Source organism: Falco biarmicus, chromosome 4 (genome assembly GCF_023638135.1).
Source record: "Falco biarmicus isolate bFalBia1 chromosome 4, bFalBia1.pri, whole genome shotgun sequence".
Classification (NCBI taxonomy): Eukaryota; Metazoa; Chordata; class Aves; order Falconiformes; family Falconidae; genus Falco; species Falco biarmicus.
In genome coordinates this window covers 63,202,859-63,224,810 of record NC_079291.1, presented here as the reverse complement: position 1 = coordinate 63,224,810, position 21,952 = coordinate 63,202,859, and the positions used below count along the sequence as shown (strand labels likewise).

Genomic DNA, 21,952 nt, shown 5'->3' with positions numbered 1-21,952 from the left:
AATGTCATCTTGGCATAATTAGGGTGATTATTGTTAACCAGTGGAGTTTAGTATTTATCTGTCACTGGGTGAGAGAATATAACAAAGCCCCAATTAGTTATAAATGGTGGTGGGTGGCGGGAATGGAACACAGCCTCTGAAACGCTATTTTTGTTTTAAATTTGTTTCAGTGGTGTTTATTTGGTTTTAACATCCACATTAAAGTGATCTCCCCCTGACAAGAGGGATAGTAAATCACGTGCACACGTAGGTGCCATGTGTGTCAGGGCAGGAATTACAGCAGAGAAGGCAGCGTGAGCAGGAGCACCACTCCAGTTTACTGCACAAAGCACAGGTTGCTGCCTGCCTGTTCTGAAGCAGGTAAATTGTCTTCCACTGTGCCCAGCTGGGAATACGTGCGATCCCTGAATCTGTCTGGTATTGCAGGCTCAAGAAAGCGAAAAAAGATGTGAGAAAAGCTTTTTTAACTGACTCCATCCTGATTTCTCCTTTCCTGATCCACTCACCTTTGTCCCTTTGCCCTCAGAGTTGTATTTGCCCTTTAAATGGGCCAAGTGAATGTTTGATCTGTGGTAACAGTCACTCCCTGAGAAATGGGAGCAGAGGAGTAGTAGAAGTTCACATCAGTAGAAAAGGGATGCTAAGTTGCTGGCAGATAAACATTCCTCCAGGTGACAGCTGTCTCTGACTGTGGTGCTTCTGCTAGCTCCAGTTCCCAAACATGTGCACCCCTTGGTTGCAGTGCAGTTTAGGTGGCCTTTCCAAATCCAGCAGTGCAGTCAGTAAGCACCTGACTGGACTGCACCCGCTGTGTCATCTCTGAAGGACACCAGCATACCCAGACTCAGCACCAATGTCAAGTTTTAAGTCTTAATTCCCATTTAGGCTCCTCGCTGCCCATTCATTTCTAACAGCACCCTGTTTCTGATAGTCAAATGGGTACTTTAAGGGGAAGTGGTCTGAGTTCAGCTCTGCAAGGGAAGGGATGCAAAACCTTATTACAGGCAGCTATGGAACAATGTCCGCACTGGAAGCATCATCTCCTTTCCCCCCAGGGCAGTCGCAGCTGGCTCAAGGCACCAGGGTTAATGTCCTTTGCGAATACTTATCCAGCCTAATAGAACTGGGGATATTGCTATCACTCACAGATATTTCAAATCCTTCCTCTTAATCCTGACAAGCTCTTGCCCTTAATAACTTCAGTGGGACTTTTGCCAGAGCAAAGACTGTCAAGTCAGATTCTCAAATTAAATGAAAAGAAAAGCAGGAAGGGAAGTTCAAGGTGAGGGTTTTTTCCTTGGTGCTCTTTATGGATGTTCATAGCTGGAAACTTTTTCTTTTCCCCTTCTGATTATCTAAATGATGGATGAGTCAAACGTCCTGAGAAATATTTCCAGATCCAGACACAAATGACAGAGGATGAACTGAGCAAAGCCATCAGGGGCTGAGAAAAGACAGAGAAAGAAGTCTTAGAGAGCTGATAGGGAAATAAAACTCAGTGGAAAGAAAGAGGTTTCGGAGGAAAGCAGGGATCACGTATACTTTATGAAGCTTGCACATGGAAAGAGTTTATGTGTTTTTAAATAATGGATATTTAGGTATATTTAGGTACATTGTAATCATTCATTGGTTTAGGCTATCTCGGACAACAGGTTGCTTGTGGCCACAGTGTACTACGTGGTAGTTTTCAAATTCTTTGGAAACCTTTTGCAGTGCTCCATCTCCTGTGACACAGATTATCTCAGCTTTCTTTAAAAATGAGAGGAACATTTCTATGCTCTCTGTGGCAGAAAACCTAGAAAACGTGAAGCTGAGAGCCACAAAGCAAATAAAGATCCAGTTCTTGTTTTAAGACATTCTCTGATTGCTGGAGACACTCCTACTCTAGGGAGGGAAGAGGCTTGATCGATGGTTTGTGGGGTTTAGGGCAGGTGGTGTTGATAAGTGATGAGCTTTTGTCAGGGTATGAGCCACAGGAGACAATGAGCAGCAAGAACAGAAGATTTGAGCTGCTCTTAGGAAGAGCTGGCATTTTCCTGCACCTTTTAAAAGTAGGCACAAGATGCCATGGGATCCCTCCATGCACCAGCTGAGCAACAGGACAGACCTTTCTCTGCCCAGCATAGCCTTGTCTAGCCCAGCACCATGTGAAGTTTGGCAAACTAATATCCCTCTGGGGAGGTAGTATCCCTCCAGGTCCAACCTCACCCTGAACAGTTTGTTTTCCCCCAGTGGGCAGAGACTCACCTTTTCACCCAGGGAAGGAACTGATGTCGCCACCTGAAAATCTGCAACATCTCTGGGAGGATCTGTGAGCCTGTGGCCGCAGCAGGGCACGACTGCAGCAGCCAGAAGCTTGCCAGTAAAAATAGGTTTTGACCTGGTTTTGGAGTGGGTGCGACCTGGATTTACGTATTGCTTCCATTGTAAACTATATAAAGCTGGTAAATACTCCATAAGCCTAACTTAGATCCTGATTGTACCTGAAACGAGCCCATAAATCCAATGTACTTTTTTGCAAATGCAGCCAAATTTCTGCTATTATTTATTTAGATGCATCTGGGAGCTTACAAATTTGCAAAGATTTGCCAGCACAAATATTTTTCAAAAAAGCATTTCCCCACTTCTTTGTAAATATTCTGCCTCCAGCCTTTGTGGGAAAAAAGATGTTTTGGCCAAAGTAGGAAAAAATAAAAATCTATAAGCATTTTATAGAACTTGTCAAATACAATTTTAGTTTAGTTTTACAGAGGAGCAGGACTTCCTATTCTCTTCAGCGTCAATGGGAAGGTCAATATTACTTCTATAAAACCTTCAGCAGCAAGGCTTCTTACATGGGTATGTCCACTTTCCATGGAGAGTCAATAGATACGCTCACAGCAATTCATGAACAGAATAGGAGGGATCAAAAGGGAATTTTTGAGAGGTTGAGTTCGCTTGTATGAACTGAAGCAGAAACTGATTCCTTAAAGGCTTGATCCAGCCCCTACTGGGAGATACGAAATTGCTTCAACAGAAGCAGGACCTGACCTTCACCAAGAGACAAGCCAGGACCTGAAGGAGCCCTAACGGCTTAACACAGGCACCGACATGCCAGCAGCCACCTCCTCACCCTGCCTTTGGATTGCAGTCAGTCCCTGGGAGAAAATAGAAATTCATCATAATGAACAGATCAGGGAAGCTCAGCTCAGTAGCACTATTTAACACCTGATAATCCCTCATCCCAATTTGCTCCAGTTTATTAGACATCCCTGGAAACAAGCGTGATGGAAATACCATGGAAAGATGACAGCAAGCAGAGCTGTCAATTCATGGCCTCTCCATCAATGGATTCTTCATGGAGAACAAAGCTGGCACCTCCCTCTCCTCTTCCCAGCTTCATGTCAAGAGAATGGAGGCATCCCCATGCTGCAGCCAAGAGGGGCACTTCTTGATCAGGTCTGGAGACAAAATCAAGCCAGCCATGTCCACAAGTGTCAGCGCCAACAATCCTCCCGTAGTAACGGGAAAAATCCCAGTATGGGCAGAAAAGGGCAGATTAAACTGGCTGAACTAAGCTGCTTGTATCTGAAGACACCAGAGGGAAGTGTTACTTCCCTCCCCCCAGCCCTTATGCTTCAGCATTGCCACTTGGCTCAGATAATTTACTTTTAATAGTCTAGTTACAAATGAGATTACAAAGGAAGCACGTGACTCAGAACAGGGATTTCTGAGTCACATTCCCATTTCCCCCTCATGCCTCCTAGGCCTCTAATAAACTACAAAGAGACATTAAGAAAACACTAAGAACTCTTCATCTGCTGAGATTCGGGAACTGGTACAGTGAGCAGGCAATAATGGATTCCGTGTATTTGTAATATGTCCCTGCGGCAGCAACTAAACAAGGGAGACGGGAAGTTCAAGTGCTCAGGACAGAGGCTGCCCAATCAGCTGGCCAGCTGTGGGTAGAAAGCAGATGAGCAGTGTCTGAGGCTGGGTGAACACGCCTTTCCCAGACAGTCTTTCAGGAGGCTTTCACCTGTACCCGTGCCTCACTCCCTGGGAAGCCCAAGGGGAATGAAGTAGTTGTCATCTGTGCTTTGAGACATTTTCTGCATCACCCCCCAACATGTACTGTATCGCTTGAGCCAGGTTAAATCACACCATGCAAATGGGAAGAGAAAAGGGGCCACGTCCTATCTCTGCCTGTGACGTCCCTGACTGTAACACCAGTTCAGCAGACAACTGCAGGTAATGGGAAAATCAAGCAGAGGTTAAAAACATATACATAGAACTAATTACAGAAAGAGAGCTAAGCCCAGGGTGGATGAGAGCCCTTGATAAAGGAAATGGCTTCACCAGGTAAATGGAGCAGTTGGCCTCAATGGCTTGGGTTATTTTTTTTTTTTCTTCATGTAGGTCAGATGTCTTCCCGAGGGGGTTTCTCTTAACCTCCCTCTTAGGATCTCAATTACACACTCAACACAGATTAACAACAACAACAGTTAGAGCAAAAGAAACCTCAGTGGAAAACACAGTGCACTTAGACCAGAACAAATAGCAAAGGGTTCACGGGGAAGGAAAATCAATGTGGCTGATATTTATTACACTCTTTATGAAGGTAGATGGGACTCAACCAGAGTCCTTTTAGAGTTCTGTTCTGCTTGGGTTTTGCCATAAACAAAAATGATGAGTCCAGCCCTTCATTACAGCTTTGTGCCCAGCACATTTTAATTAGGATTAGGAAAACAGACAGGGAGGGAAAAAAAGCAGGAGAAAAATAAAGAAAAAGAAAAGAGGTGAGGAAAAGCTCAAGCTAATTCATAGTTTTGTATCAGTTCTGTTCAGGCTTCTCTTGGATCTTCCAAAAGCAACATCCCTTTTCATTCAGCTTGGATAGTTGCTGTTCAAACAGGCTTTTGAACACCACACATGAAGAGAAAATAAACAACCATGAGCAGGGAGGGGAAAGGGGGAAAAAAAGAAGGCAAACAATGCAATATGTGTAGAATCTAACACAACACAGCATTCCACACTGGGAGGCAAAGACCAGTGATGGTGACTGTAATTCAGCACGAGTGGGAACAAAGTAGAAAAAGGGCAGAGGAAAAGCATGTTGTGAGTAATCAACAACTTGCTTTCACCCACTTGCCTCTCAGCATACACACACACAGAGCGAGGTGTGCACAGACACGCTTAGGGTAGGAGCACACAGGAATGCTCCTCTGCGTGTGCACTCACACTTGCAGAGCCATAGCCATGATCTCTGTGAGGGATTGCATGGCCGAGACCATGGCAAGGGGCACAGGAGCGCGCACCAGGTTGGCTGATGGAAGCAGTTTCTCACTTACTCTGCCCCATGCTGGCCTGCTTGCACACAAAGTCCAATATGTGTGTGTTTGTGCGCAGGTGTCTGTGGAGACCCACAAAATGTGTTCTCCCTGCTTGATCCATCCTATTACATGACTGACGGTGCTCGGACATGGTGGAGATTGATAGCATTGAGATCGGACTCTGGTCAAGGAATTTGAAATCTGATTTGAGGTGAGTCCTGCTTCAGGTATAGCTCAAAAATCAAATTATTTTAGTTGTGGCAGGGAGGGGGAAGAGAAACAGAGTAGGTGAAATAATAGCTAGTGTCTAGCTAAGATAAGCCAGGCAAGACAAAATATTAATTCTGATTCTGTTAGCACACCAAACAGAGAGACACGTAATTCCATCCACCTGTCCAAATCAGAGAAAATTGCTGTCACCAGTGGTGCATAAATCAGGGATGATAAATCATTAAAACCAAGTAGAAATGGTAACGTCCCACCGTTTGATGCCATTGATAATAAACCTGTCTGGGAAAGGGAGATCCTCTGAGTTTAGGGGCTCACATTTATTTGCAAATGAAGGCACAGGTAGGCTTTGAAGCTCTCCTAAGGTTCACAAGCCTCACTGATAGCAGAGGGCATGTCCAATCCAGACTGTATGTTGACATCTTGTATTACTCCATCGCACAGGCATAACACCAGGCTGAATTTGAGCCATCTCCTCAAGCTCATGGCTCTGTCCATCCACTTGCTCCAAAGGGTGGATGGGATGACTTCAGACCTGGAGGAGACCTGAAGATAAAGCCCTGCCCTGCTGTGCTCTGCTTGCTCCCAGCTCTGCCAGTGATATGCTGTGTCATCTTGAGCAGTCACTATGGCTAGACACATCCCCTTCCATATCAGATGGCTCATACAGGTGTCCTCATTAACCTCGTTAACTACTGAGCCAAAAGGATCACACATGTCTGCTGATGAGATTCACTTTGAGTCTTGGAGTGTGTGTATTGCTCCATCAGCCCACAGTATTCCATCCAACATGATCAAAAGTCTCTTTCCAACATTTGCCAGCACAGCAGGGGTAAAAAGGGATTGAACTGGGTTCAGTGCTTGCAAGAGAGAGGTGTTGCAGTTGAGGCACAGTGAGTTCAAGTCAGGATTGCGAGGAAACTATTCCCTACTCTGTGAAATTAGTGCATCTCAGAAAAAGGGCACAGCCAGTTTATGGAGCATCCTTGGTTTGACATTTTCCCTGCTGCTGCAATCACTTTGGGCTACCGTGGAGGAGTAGGGCTGTAACCACCGCCACACACAAAACAAAGACAGGAGAAAAATCTCCTGGTTTAGGGAAGTAGGGAAACCTTTGGCTCAAGCTGCGTCTTTGCAGGAGCTGGCAAAAGCTGCAGCTTTCTGCAGCCACCTGGAGCTTAATTGCCACTTAAAGGAATTATCTTCTGCCTTCATCCCTAAGAAAAGCAACTGTTTGTATGGAGCAGACAGACAGATAGGGAAGGACACTGGAAACTGTTTTGTAGACCTGCTTCCTCTCCTTTCCCCATGTTCAGTGTGAAAGAAAATAGAAACAAAATTCAGCCAACAGCGAGAGAAAGCAGAAGAGGTGCTGGGCAGAGTGTGAGCCTCCAGACGCTGGAATAAGTGAGAACAGACACCTCCAAGCATCCCCGGTCTTGTTTTCCTCCCTCAAGCAACTGCCGTTGGTGGCTGGAACACATTCCTGCTGGACTGGTGGACTGGCCCTGTGTCTCGCCAAAGACTCCCTTCTTATGTCACACCTCAGCATAGCTTTTGCTGCTTTTGGCATTACTGTAATTCATGTTTTTAGGGAGTTCTCCCAGCATTTGATAACCCAATGCTTTCACTGGGATTTTGTCAGGAAGACTATTTCTTCTCTCCTTAAAGGAAAAAAAGAACCCCTTTTTTCTTTCATATATACCAGGAATAACTCCTTGCTGAAATAAGCTACTCACTATGGGGAGAAAGGCACTGCACTGACAGACTTTAAAACTGACAACTTACTATTAAACTACAAAAAAAGTCACCACCCCAGTGATGATGGAGGCTTAGCAGCAGGAGACTCTTTCAGCATCCTTTTGCTGTGCTAAAAGCTTCAGGGGAAGTTACAAGAAACCAGAACTGGGCAGGTCTAGCCTCATGCACCCAGAGCTTAAACTAGCCCTGGCTTAAACCCTGAATTGTCGCTTTTTTTACCCTCTTAATTGTCATACAGTCTTGCCTCATAACGTTATGTCCAGACTCCTTTCTGAACATCTCTCTGAGCACTTGGTACTGAGGCATCCAGGCCTTTCTACCACGCTGCAGCTGTGGATAACTGGCTAGCTGAAAAAGTTCACATAGACATAGCCAGCTGGCTGGACAAAAATGCACATCGCTCTCAGCTTATCTGAAGTAAAGCAAAAATACACTATCCCTGGCTGTTCTTGTTACACAGTAACAGGAAGATTGCGGTGGAAAAAGAATGTTGCAGGTGGGAACAGATAACTACAGAAGAGAAACTAGGGGCGGGCTTGGTATTTAGGCAACTAACCAATAATGAGCTTAACTTTTGTAATATGTATGAGCTAATTATAACAAGGCATAAAAGGTGACTGTAAGGTACAATAAACGAAGTCTGCTGATCACTCATATTGAGCGACTGTGTCTTCCCTCCGTTGCGACATGCAGCGATCTGGAAGGATGCCCCACATTCTTCCTTTTTTTCTTCTTTTGTTCCTAATATTAATGTCTCATTAGTCTATGGGTGTTTCTGCTTGCTCAGAGCTCTAGCCCACATCTACATTATATCCCTGTCTCTTTGTTTTCACGCAAGCATCTCTGTATGCATCAATCCAGGTACGTTACCTGTTGCATCCTCAGCATTTGGCTTTCAAGCACTTGGTTTTAGCAGCACTAAAATAATCCAGACCCTCTCCCATACCACCACGTTCTCCAGTTTGCAATCAGGAAGTATTGCCAAAGGCTTTATATTTTAAAAATCTGTTGTGCCTTTTTTCACAATGAAATATTTTAACCTCAAACCATCCAGCATTACCTGCACATACCCTGAGGGGCAGAGTAGACAGTGGGAAAGTCCTCAAACTATTAGCATAAAAAGGGATTGATTGAAGGACAGCACTGGGTCAGTAAGACATGTCCTAGGCATTCATATCCCAAACAGGTAAGGCTGTCAATTTGGAAGAATCAGTCTTTTAGGAAATAATACATTTCCTGGAGTAACTGCTTCCCTGGTCAAAAAGCTTCATACCTAGTAGTTTCTTGCTTTCATTTTCTTGTCCCTGATCATCAGCTCACATATATTTTCATCTCTTTACAGGAGTCAATAGAGATACACGTGCTTATGTGAGCTAAAGATCTGGTCCAAGTCTTGGTCTGTATTACAAACAAGTTTCAAAGAGATTCTTGGCAAATGAAGAAGGAAAATAAGTCTTTTTGTACTCTGAAATTTCCCAGAAATAAAACAAATGCACAGTCAAAACTATTCAAATGACATTTCAGGAGATCAGTCATAGAATCTATTAATGCATTTCTTTTTAAACAGGTGGAGTTTGCAAATTTACTTTGAGCTTATAGGCTAACCCGTTCTATTGCTATCATGGCCAAACCTGATTTCTGACATAAAACCCAGCTCTGTGTTCCTAAGAGTCTCCAAGCTGAAATGGATAGGATTCTGCCCAATATAGGTAGGGTTTAATTAGAAGAATAACTTAATGACAATCTTATCAAGGTTGTATCAGCTTTTGAAGCCACGTCACATGCATATTCAAGTAAGTCAGACATATATCCACTGAAAATGGCTCAATTTTCTGGAAGATCAGAATCAAGTGTAGGGTCTCACATCTATACTCACATAAAGCAGTGCCAAACCCTGGGGAAAGCTGTTCTGAAATCAGTGTGACTACTCGCTCAGTAAAGCTCTGCACAGTCCAGTCCACAGCAGTTATAGCTAAAGGTTGTAGCTACAAGCTTGGGCCTGATGCCCCACTGCATAGTGTGAATGGTAAATGACAATTATTCCCACTGATAAGGCTCTTGCCTAAAGAATTTTATTCTTCTAAAAACAAATAACTGCCCCCCATCTTCTTGTATTGCTAGAGCAGAAAATGTCTCTGCAGTTGTGATTCTCTCTTGACTCTGTATTTGGTGGCCCTGTTACACCCACCTCAACACAGGCTTTATTCTCGGGTGCATTGGGATCATTTGCAGGCAGTGAGTAAAGAGCAGTGATGCTGCTGAGACTCTCCAAGGAGCTTGACAAATTAACTTTAGCTGGTTCCCTAGGATTACATATACTTTGCAGTCCAGTGCTGCTCATGACTGCATATAGTGCATTCTTGCAGAGAGCTGGGGTTGGGCTGGGACCCGGTTACTTCTCATTTCTGCTTTCTCTTTGCTTCCAAGCTCACCCATGCCAAATTCATTGACATGGATGAAATAAGCCTGCGGTACATGGCAGACACAGTTACGGAGGCTGTGAGCAATGAGTAAGCCGGAGCTTTTGTTTGTGTATCAACAGCACAACTGTCAAGTGCATCCTGGCTGCAGGCATTTATTCCAGGTGATGCTGTAAAGAACAGAAACAAGACAGCAAGACGTTGCATGCCACATAGGGTCTGCAGTGCCAGTGATGAGAAAGCTCTCACAAATTAAGCACAGCTGACCTGCCGGAATAAGCCTAAGCAAGAATAGGCCATAATAATTACAGCTCTTTGAAAGCTTCTGTTTCATTAGAGAGACTTTAATAGCTTTATAAAATCAGGAAAGTATTTTAACAGTTTACAGATGGGAACATAAAGACTCTGATGGGTAGTGGCTGGCACATTCAGATGCTGGTTGAGATCCGCGCATGCTTTGTTGCTAATAATCCAGCAAAGGGTGATTGTGCATGTCTCAGGCTGAACATCTACAAGTTAAAGCAACCATAGACGGGGGCCACTTGTGAAAGTCTTGCCCAATTAACTTCCTGAGGATCCCACAGAAAATCAGTGGCAGAGAAATAGAAACCAGGGTTGCTGACCACACTGCTCCCCTAGCTCTTCTCCCCAGGAGACTGATTGCAGGCCAAGCTCTGTGGTATTCAGATGTCAGACTCTAGCGAGTCCCTTGAAAGAAAGGAGTAGAGACAAACAATTATCCAGCTTTGAGAAAACTCTCACCTTTGAAATGCTCTCCGTACATGTTATTACCATGTTTGCCTGGTTGCCAGCAAGATTTGTACTTGAATAATGGCTTTGCCCCCCTGCCCCCAAATCCCATTGACTTAAGGGTTTAGTTTGTGTCTTCTCCTCCTCCTCTTTGTTTTAATTAAGATGCATTTTGCTAATTATCCAAAGGGAAACATGAACAACAGATTAAAAACTGAATTATGTAAGAAGCAGGGGTAACTGAGATTTAAGGGAAGGGGCTGATGTGGCTGTGCTCTTATTCAGACATTGCACTTTTCCAGTGACTTTCATCCAGGGAGTCAAATTTGCTGCTCAGACATTAACTAACCCTCTCACTTTCCCCATGAAGAGTTTCCCATGAGCAACAGGCTCCCTTGGCCAGCTGCACAATGGCACAGAGCAGCTCAGAAACCTGCCTGCAGGAACAGAGCATGGCACAGTTTCCTATTAGATCCGTTGGGAAGGGTTATGGCTTCGTTCTGACCATCTGACTGAACACACCAAGAGTGGAAGTATGACAGTATTTTCCTTATCTACTGAAAGGTCTTCTGTGCATCCTAGGAAATATCTGGCCCTGACCACTGCTGGTGAGAAGGCAACAAATTTGACATACATCAGGGAAATCAGAATAGTTGTTGCTAAGGTCTGTCCTCCCATGAGCTCAATCCTGCTGCTGTACGTTGTGAACACAGAGAAACAGGAGCAAGTTTAAGTGACTCCAAAACCAGGCTTAGTACTTCATATTCATCATTTTGATTCTGAAAATGCTAGCGAGAGCAAGGCTCATTTGTTGATGTCTGTTTGATGGGGTTTATTTATTTGAAAAGGCTAATCAGCTACCAGGATGCAGAGGCAATTGCTTAAATGTAAAGGAAAAGGAAGAAACTGTTCAAAGCTATTCAGATGAGGTTTGCGTTTTGATGTCGGTGTGCAGCCAGCTGACAAATGCTGAGCCACAGTCTGGTGTAAATCCAGATGAATTCCATTAGAATCAACAGACTTGCTTCCAATTTATTCTGATGTAACAGAGAGTATGATATTTCCATTCACGTTTACATTAGATTTGTTTCCTGTTTTCCATAATTCAGGCAGTTTCCATTGTGTACAAAACCAGCCTCGGCCAGATCTTGATCTCATTTGCATTGGATGAAAACAATTGTTTCAAATGGAGCTATGCTGGATTTATAATTGCATAAATGAGAGCAGAATCTGATCTATTCCAAGGGAGGATTTCCCAGGGTGTTGCCGTGTGAGAACACCCCTGCCATGGTGAAGTGATCAGGTGCTTTGCCATCGATTTTAATGGAGAATTTTCATCTAAGTTCTGGACTGGAGCCCTAAGCTTGACAGCTGCTGCTTCACCCACACCAAAGGTATAGAAGCCCCTCTTCCCTTCAGAAGATGATCTAACAAGCCAACACTTGCACCATCTCATGACCTAACATATGAATACCATGCGTTAGCTTAGAAGAAAGTCAGGAACAGAATGAGCTTAGCCCTGCCTGGCAGAAGTCTTCCTCAAAAGATACATTGGCCCTGATACATTTCATTTGTCACATACATTGTGTATAAACCCAAGTTCTCCATGTTGCCTTTTCCTTCCTACAGAGCTTCCTCCCTTGAGGCCCTTCCAACTCGCCTTGTTCAGTTGTAACTGGAAACATTAGGAGCAATACAATGGTTCCCTGGCACATGAGGCTGTCTGTTTTGGTGTTCATGCTGCTAGGAATAGATTGGGTTATTACTAATAAGTAATAAGAGGGTTATTCACAGCAACATGTGCAATCAAATGGATTTACTCCTCCCCATTGAAGCTGCTTATTTCACTGCTAGCAGGAAAATAAGGCTATTTAGAGTCATGTGTGGTAGTTGCAAAGGTTTTTCTGAGTAGATACACAAGCTATGTTGCCATAGCTTCTAGGAGGACTTTGAACTCACCTCATCCATCTGGCTTCACAACTTCTCACTCTTATTTCTTACTGTCTTCTAGAAGCCACCATTTCGATGGGATATGAACAGACGTTGCTGACTCTGGATCTTACAAGGTACTGTACAAGCTCAGCCAACCCTTAAAACACTGGCCTCCTAACTGCCAGCTGTAACACTTTATAAACATGGATATTCCACCCCAGTTCTCAACGATAAGTTTTGCTGTGAAAACATGCAGTTTGATTCTTTGTTACCCAAGGCCTGGGGAAGTGCAAAGCTGATACGCAGTAAAAAAAGCTCCATCACCATCATATTATTTTACATTGGTATGACTTGCCATTTTAAATGAAGACATACCTCTTCCATTTGCATTTGCAGAACTCCTGTGTGTTTAATTCCACAGTAACTTTAGATTCCTTCACAAATTTAAATATTTCTCTCAATTTACAATTCAGCACCAAACATGGGAAGACAACAATGACAAGAGTAACAACAATGAACACCAATGACAACACTACACTTGCAAGGCTATCAGTATTAGGAGCACATTATGTGGCAGATTGAAATTTCAGCATCTCTATGCTTCTCTCACCACGTCATCTCAGCCCTGTGCAGAGAGACTGGAAATTACCCCACAGGTTTGGCCTGCAGTATATAAAACAGAGCCTTGAAAAAACAAGGCAGTCATCAAATTTCCAGTGTAGGCGGCAATCTGTCTGTTAGGTTTGCACACATACACATTATCAGGGCATGCGAGTGCCTAAAGGCAGTCTTACACAGAGCAGCTCGGCAGCTCATGCCTATAAAACACAAAGGCACACCAGGTTCTCTTCTGTCTGATGCTTCACAGCAAGCAGTAACTGAGCAGGACCCATCATGTGGTAACAAAGGCTGACATAAATACTTATTTGTGATTTTGTTCCCCACGTTTTTTATTCCACCATGCAATTTGCATTACAACTGGATCCTAATTGTCCATTTTAGCAGGCAAAGAGCAATCTGATACAGATTATAATACACAAGGTAAAGCAGCAGTGTCACAAAATAGGTGCTACCAGCCAAAGACAGCCTTCCTGTCTCCCCGGGGTTTTGACACCAGCTGATTAAGCAACTGGGCAGCACTGTCTGGAATTAACATGAGCTCAAAAAAAAGTAGGACAGTGGGAGCCTGCTTAACCAAAGCAAAAGTGCCAGAAACCCTTTCATCAAGGCTTTCTGACAGCCCTGAGTGTCTGAGGCAACGTAGTCTTGAAAGCACCTTTGAGGTGACATGGTGCTGCTGTCTTCACTGAAGGGACACACCACAGGACCAGTGTGGCATGATGGCCTGGCCTGAAGGCCCTGCGAGGGAACGTCAGCACAGCTGCCTTGAGAAAGGAGCCCCTGCGAAGCACCACTGGTCCTGCAGTGATGCTGGGAGCCCCTGAGAGGTAACGAGACACATTTGGCCCCAGCAGTCTGTCTGAGGTAGCATGGCAGAGCCGCCATGGAGACATGTGGCCCTGAAAAGAAAGCCATGTGGCTGAAAACCAGGAACACCTGGAAGGAGAACACTTCCAGGAGGGAATGCCACACAGCCGGCCAGACTAAGAGAGGCTACCGTGGCACAGCTGCCCTGTGCCAACGGGCCCCTGTAAGGAAATGTGGTACAGCTGCCATGGATTGGAGACTGTGTGCAAGTGCTTCTGAGGGAGAGAAAGCCATAATGAAGCAGCCTCAAAGGAGACATGACACAGCCTCCTTGAGACCCTGAGAGCTCAGCTAGCGCAACCACTGCGTTGAATTCTGTATATGGAAAAACCTCTGTATTCCCAGGGCCACTAGTGTAGAGTCATTGATTAGAAGGCAGGGCAGGAAATTAAATGAGGCAGGTGAATTAAAGCCAGACTTCACAGGCTGCATCTGTTCCTCCATTCCCTTGGGTACAACACTGATGTAACTTTAAAAAGTAAATTTAGCGCTGAGGAAAGCTGCCAGGCTGATGGCCCTGTAAACTGAAACACTTGATGCATCCACAACTTGGGTACAGGAGAAGCACAGAAGAGCTGCTGAAACATGCCTCAGCCTGAGCTGCCTTGCTGCAGCGCAGCAGCTGTGGAGATGGCCTGCCTGGGCTTGTCGTCTGCTCACGAAGCTCAAGAGAAGGAACTGGCTGGGAAGGCTTGACTGCAGCTCCAAGGTGGAGGTGAATCAGCAGCGAACAGCAGTGCTTTTGGTGATCAGGCTGTGATGCCCCATCAATAGCAGGATCACAAAGACAAACACTCCTGACAAGAAGAAATCCCATCCATGGTGCAGCATGCAAGGCTGTAGACATACCCGTCTTGCAATATACCCAGGCTGGCACGCAGACAGGAGCTGGTACACCTTTCAGCTTTGGTCCTTGGTCTTGTCCACACCTGTGTTCACAGAGAGCAAGGGAAACATCCACTTCAGAGCAGTTCTTACTATCAGCATCTTTCCTGGTATTTAGACATACAACAATAGCCCTGTACTCTGCAGTCTAAAGAGGCTGTCTGTCTTTTGATGGACCTATATATATATGAGTGAGGAGAGACAGGACATCTCAAGCAAGAGACCTATTTTGCCACCTAAGTGCATATCCAGAAGAGGATTCGAAGCATGCCTCTGGCCATTGGGAGACCCGACCTTCTTCTTGGCCAGACTCAGGTAAACCCCAAATGTCTAAATTACATGGTAAAGTGGCTGTCACCTCTTCTGAGAGCAGCTGAGTAGAGTGATCCCAGCATTTAGCAAGCATTAAGAATACCTGAAACTAAGGAGTAAGACCAGAGTGGAGAGGACAGGTGGTAGAAGAGGCAGTGTAAAACAAGTGAGTAAAAGAGATTGTCCCACTGACTTCCCAGTGCTGTTGTCACTGGAGGGTTGCACAGTCCTATGCAAAGCATTAAAAAAATCTATTGAAGGAAAACAACATAATGAACGGTCAAAGAAAGCAAGCAAGCAGTCAGCTCTTGTTCCTCAGAGAATAGCCTCTATTCTCACATATCTTGCATTGGATTATGGCATAGAGGGAAAAAACAGAAATACCTCAAATAGATCCAGTTAGTTTTACCTCTTTTTATGCTGTACCTGTGGCTGTTTCCAGGTGGTTTGGTGGGTTTTGTTTTCCTTTTCCCATGTGATAAGATCCATCATTTGAAGGACAGCAACCAAACCAGCTCTTCCTGCTCTGAAGAAGGGCAGCAACTGCACTTAGAATAAAAGATTGTCAGGCAGATCTGAAGTGTCAATCAGAGCCTATCTCTGAAAAAAACATTAGTCCAGGCAGCTCCCCACACCATCACAGTTAATTTACTCTTTCCAGCTATCCCCCTGAGCTGCAAAAAGCCTTCCAGAGCTGACCAGAGCTGCCAGCTACAGACATGAGGTGTTAGAGTAGATATTAGACCTAATTCAACTCAGGTCACTTTGCCTTCTGCAGAGCAAAAGACTGTGATTATCGGGTCCAGAGAAGCAAATACTGGTCTCCCAGGCTTTGTGAGCCAAACTGTACCTTTTACCAGAAGAGGGGCATAGATTTAGGACTCTGTTGCTGAGTGTGTCCCATCTTCAGTGGCATGTCTCCACTTGAATATTATTATTATCATTTAAAATATTATTTATGACTGCACCTAGGGCTGTGCGAGGCACTTTCCAAGCACTCAGGGAAGTACTGGCTCTGCTCCAAGAAACTCATTATTTCAGGACAGACAGACACGCAGAGGCGCCGCATGGTCAAGTGGCAGAAATGCTGACCCAACAGCACCAGCACACTCTCCACTGTGTGCCTGGCTGGTTGGTTGACCTTGGGAAAAGTCACATTCCTTCTCCCCACGCTTAATCCCATCCCACTCTTTGTCCGTCTCAGTTTCTTGGACTGGAAGATCTTCAGCTGTGACTATGTTCACGTCTTTGTCTGTCTTAGACTTTTTTTCTGTCCAAAGTCCAAGGAAGCACTTGGGGAAGTATTTTTATTCCTAGGAGGAAAAAAAAGGAAAACTGGAAAATAAGAAGCTCCATTTTCAATAGAATTTCTTCAAACACTTCTGCTGAAAAAAAAGAATCAAATGTTTTCTCATTGCCAAACAAGTCCAGAAAGGTGAGTTTTTCAGTTGAGAAACAGAAAATGCAGGTTTGGGAGGTTTGGTGAGACAGTTTCCAGTCACTGAGATTTTCTGGGGAAAGTACTGTAATGGTTAGAGAAACATCCATTTTGTCCTGAAAATAAGTTTGAACATAAAAATCAAGTTGTTCTGTGAACAGGAAAGTGCCAAAACCAATTCTCCTTCTGATTTGTGTATTACAACCGCTTTTTCTTTCTCCCTTTCTTGGTGCTCCCAGCACACTGTAATATCCCCAGGGCACCCTTATCCCCTCCAGACCTCCCCGGCAAAGTCCTCATCTCTTCTAACAGCTTCTCACTTTACAGGCAAGGGGCAGCAAGTGCAGGAGCTGGCTTGAAGCTAGGCAAGTGCTGATTGACCTGCCGGTATCTAAATGCCAGCTGGTCACCTGGCCACTGCATCTTAAAACAGGTAGGGAGCAAGAGGTGTAATTACCTTTCCTTCAGTAGGATATTAACTTGAAATGTCTGCCTTCTTTCCAGCTGCTTTTTTTCATGAAAACTGCAGGAATCTTGGGTCTGTAAGACCTTTTCTTTCCATTGAGCTGGGTTGAATCAGGACAGCTGATTCAGAAGTTATTGGAGCTGGGGGGGTACTGGTACACAGGTGAAAGAACAACACAAGAAGGCTCATTGCATCATAAACCCAGGCTCAAATATAAGGCAGTTTTGATGTAACAGTGGGTCTCTAATGTCAGGTGAGATAGTCGCTGTAGCAGCGACCAACCAGTCTCTGTCCTTTGGATATATAAAGGCTGTCAAGCTCCAGGACTGTCCATAGTGCACTTACCGCTTCCTTGCTGTACAGAGCCTTCAACTTAGAAATCAGGGCCCCATTTTATAGAAGCTGCTCAGAAGCCCAGACAGTCCCTAACCGGGGTCACTTATAGCTGGATTGACAAAGAGTAGAAGAAAGGGAAGAATAAATTATCTCAGACTTAAATGTAGGCCAAGATCACCGATTTACTGAGGAATCCTGTGAGAATTGGAAGGAGGCTCAAATGTCCAATGTCCCCATCTAGGGCCCTAAGCAAAGTCGACCTCAGCTCCTTCTTGCTTCATCACCCAGGCAGAAGTCACCCTTTCATGGGCATTTCACTCTGATTCGCTGCCCTCAGGAGCTGAATCAGTCTTACCCGTACTTCTCCTTTGGCAGTTGAGACCGCATGGCATGCTGATGAGGCAACGTTATTTGTTGTTTTGTTTGGGTTAATTATTCATGAGCACTGTGCTGAAAACACTAGGAGCTGCTTTCTGAACAGTCCTTGAGCTGGCATGCAGGGAGGGACTTACCAAACACTGGTGGCTGGGCTGCCTTTCCACAGCCAAGCTCTCTTCCATCTGCTTCCCTTCAGCCCTTGTCACACTCCCCATCCCTCATGGCTTTGGCTGTGCTCTTTGGCATTACCTAAATAAGAAAGAGGCATATACTTGGAGCACTGTAGACATGCAATCAAAAATGGCATTTGACCAGGGAGGCAACTGACCCTGACATGGGGAGAATATACACCTGGTCCTCTGTTTTGTTTTTTCAGTCATGCTGTATAGCTGAGGATAAGCCACTTGCAGGATTTCAGACCTGTTTATCCTTCCGCAAAAGATGCTTTCACCCTTCTTCAGATAATCTGCAACTGTCTGGAAGCCTTTTTCCATAAGCAAGGCTCTGCCTCTTTAGTGCATGCTCCTGGAAATGCGTTTTTCATCTTAGGACAAGGGCAGCCTGTAGCTTTAGGAGCACTTTGAGGATGTTTACAGTAAGACAGAGCTTGAATTGCTATAAACACTCTCACTCCCATGCATTAGCACTAAACAGTGGTTTTCTGGGGTTACAGCTCCATAAATATTTTCTGATGGGGGTACAGATCCTGTATAGAAGACTTAAACTTAGCAAAAAGTATGATTACTTTCTCAGTTACTCCTCTGAAGACCCTTAGAAATCATCTAGGGCTGCCCCCTGGAGTCTCCAGAACAGAGGCTGAAGCTCTTGCAAGTTTCTAGGGGTACCTCTTCAGGGCTAGCATTTGCTTAGAGAGCTCATTATCACGGCTTGGACTGCAACCAAAATACTCATGGCCCGTAGGCAGCCGCCTTACCAGGCAGCCACCCCACCCAGCCAAGCTGGGTCTTTTGACTCCTGTGAATTGCTCTTTGCAATTATGCAGACAAGAAACTGAGCCTGTGCTGCAAACATTTCATCAGGACTTTAGAGAAGTTTAGACTTTATGGGGTCTTCCCTTGGGTCCTAGCAAAGGACACTGCAAGTGTACTTAGGCTGATTATCAATCACTGGTTGGGTTTTCTGCAGAACCCAGAACAGGATTCATGTTCCAGCACATGCTTCCTCACTGGAAATTTCAGGGGACTGTAATAGCCAAGGATTTGCTGTGAGCCCACCCTGTAGCACATCTGCCCCATAAAACACCAGGACACAGGAGAGGGTCTTTATCCCAACTGGGCAAAATCCTCACCTGGTATAAATCAGCACAGCTACAAATAAGTCCAGGAAGCTGTGTCATATCACACCAGAAAAGAACCTAGTTTTAGGATATGCTTTCCATTCATTAATTCTTTGCCTAGAGCCAAGACAGACTCCCCATGGGATATATTAGCTCAGTTTCATCTCCTGCAATCCCATGCAACTGCACAGGGGAAGAATTCAGAACCTATGGACCATGTTCTCCACTGATGCAGCCCTCTGATTTTGTTAAATGAGCTTCTTGGACTTAACAGTAAGTAACTGAGCTAAATATGGATGTGATTTTCTGGCCTGTACACTGCAAGAGGTCAGCAGAGAGAACTGCACTGGTGCTTTCGGAACTTAAAAATCACTTAACTGATTTCAAGGAGTTTACACCAGCAGAGAGCTTGGCCCATGATTAATACACAGAAATACTACCTTCAGCTGCAGAGATGAAGTCAGTCTCCCACCTGGCTGTTGCCTAAGTAACACATCTCTAGGAGAATATTTTTTAAGCCAGTGTTATTTATCCGGTAGATGGAAGCAGGCCTGTTAAGGCCATACCAGGTCAACATATGTCTAAGCATGTACTGAAGAACTTAATTAGTTCTCCCTGAGAAGAGAGACTCCCAGTGCTATTTAAAGGATCGTTATCCTACTGTGAGATGCCTTGGAGCCTGCTGCTAGGCCTAAGCTTAACAGGGCAAGTCTGTAGTAGTTGGATGGGAGCGAAAAGTCTCCTGCCCATGCTGAGGAGTAATTGCTGAGCAACCCCAGGAGTTGGAGGGTCAGCACAAGGAGCAGGCATCACAAAATCACACTGAAACCCAGTGTAAGGGACTTAATTCATGTCTGGGCTGTAATGTCAGCTTTCAGGGTCAAACCATAGATCCCATTATTTTTCTGGTTTTTCTTTCTAGAGAGTCAACATCATCTGCTGTGCTTGGTTACTGCTTCTTATGGGGCAATTCCAGTGGGAGTGAGAAAGGGTGACAGGATAGTGGAGTAATATAAGCCTGCAGTGAGCCACTACCACATGTCTATGTCAAACACCAATCCTTACGTCATCACAGGAGTCAAATGTAGGCAGTAGTTTCTTAGTATCAGCTAAACTGGACCTTATGCAAGTAGCTCAGTCATAGTTTTCATTTATGAGGCCAAAAATTAGAGACTGTAAATGGAATGCCAATAAAGGAGTTAGCCAGGTTCCCCAAAGATGGATGGTTTTGTAATTCTGCCAGGAGGTAGCCCCTTGAGTGGGTGGACCTCTGGAAAACTAGGCTGAACAGCCTCTGAAGGATAAAACAGGGTCCCAAGCATAATAAAGCATGTATAAGCACTGGCACTCATCAGGGACACTGAGGCTGGATTGCAGAAGAGGGAGGATCCTGAGCGTGCTTATCTTGACCTAAGAGTGGCTTATATACCACGTGGGACCTTGGTCTGTTCTTTGAGCTGTCAGGAGTTGTTCCTAGATGAGTTGTTATGGTAACTGAGCTAATGCCCCGAGATAGATGTTTTCAGGTGGCTTCAGGCCAGAAAATCAACACCAATAGATTCTAGATAATAGACTTCTGCTAAACTCAGTGCCGGCATCTACTTTATTTAACCTATTCACCAATGACTTACTGAACTCCATTCTCTGGGCAAGCCGTATATGATAACAATAGCTGCTTGGCCTCAGTGAACCTCAGCTTCCAAAAGACTGAGGGGCTCCCGTGTACTGTGGCTGAGTCTATGCCAGTAAATTAAACGTGCCTGAGATTTTCCTCTGTATCAAGAAGACAGCTGGCACAGAACGGCCAGTGTTTTCATATTAAATTCTTACCCTCCAAAGCTGCATGGTCACATCCAGACAGCCCATAAAGAACAGTCCCTGGCCCGTGCTGTCTTCTGAAATGCAGTTGGACTGGGCCAGTGCTGCAGTGCAATACTCCAGCAGCAGTCCAGGCACTGGTTAATTTATTAGTACAGACCTTGTCTGACTGACTGCTAGAGGTGACTGCGCAAGAAAGGAGCCTGAAACCAAGTGCAAAGGCTGTTGGTGTGCTTGTGCTTATACCACATCCACATCCAGCTGGAGCCATACATCCTTAGGAGCGGTCAGTGACAGGCACACAGCACATCTAGGAATCATGCTCGATCACCCATTTACATCCTCTGTTTGGAATAGCTCATGGGTTAAGCGGTGGATTTACCAGTTGGAGACAAGAACCCTCCACCTAACATGGAACAAATCAAGATGCAGCCAACAAATTACCAACAATGAGCAGCTAATGCCATATGCCTGCTATCCAGCACTGCTGCTGACTACACCGTGGGAGGTCTCTTTGATTGGTGCTCCACAGCATGCAGTCGGGCGGTTCACTGTGGCAGACAAAATTTGGGAAGAGTCATGCCAGTTTCAGGAACTCCCACATCACCACCAGACCAGCCAAGCAACTTCCTGGCTCTGGGGCCCTGCACCACCTCCAGAGCAAGCCAAACAGGTTCTGCCGTGGTGTGGTCCACAGTGCCAGGACTGATCATGCCTTGGGCATTTGGAACAGCCTGCTGCGTGCCCTTGTGGATGCTCTTGCATCTGTGCTGGATGGCTACTTTTTTGATGTCAAGACTCGCTGGTGGTCTGCTTGCGTTGGGCACCAATGACTTGAACACCACAGGCTGGCCCAAGGCCACTGAGCAGGGGGGGTTCTCTCTCTACTTGTTCGTTCACATTTCAAGTCTTGCTTTGCTTGTTTTACCCATTTACAAACCATGTTATTGTAATCTGTAGCTCTCTAGGGCAGAAAATGGTTTTCTGCATGTTCTTTGCTCGGCTTCTGCTGCAACAGGATTGCAATCTCAGTCAGTGCAGCAATAATGTGATTAACAAGCTCTGCACAAGGAGGAATTGCATCCTCAGTGGATGTGATATCCCCAGATCTGGCCTGCCAGTGTGTTTTCC

At 45.0% G+C, this 21,952-nt stretch overlaps 1 long non-coding RNA gene across 3 annotated transcripts in view; it reads left to right on the top strand.

Annotated features, from left to right (window-relative positions):
- Positions 1 to 12,711, top strand: part of LOC130148981 (uncharacterized) — an 80,119-nt gene extending 67,408 nt beyond the window's left edge. For all 3 annotated transcript variants that reach the window (XR_008821735.1, XR_008821734.1, XR_008821733.1), the window contains 3 exons: positions 5,389 to 5,523; positions 11,581 to 11,865; positions 12,483 to 12,711. This is a non-coding gene — a long non-coding RNA (uncharacterized LOC130148981). The remainder of the gene's footprint in view (positions 1 to 5,388; positions 5,524 to 11,580; positions 11,866 to 12,482) is intronic.
- The last annotated feature ends 9,241 nt before the right edge of the window (positions 12,712 to 21,952 follow it).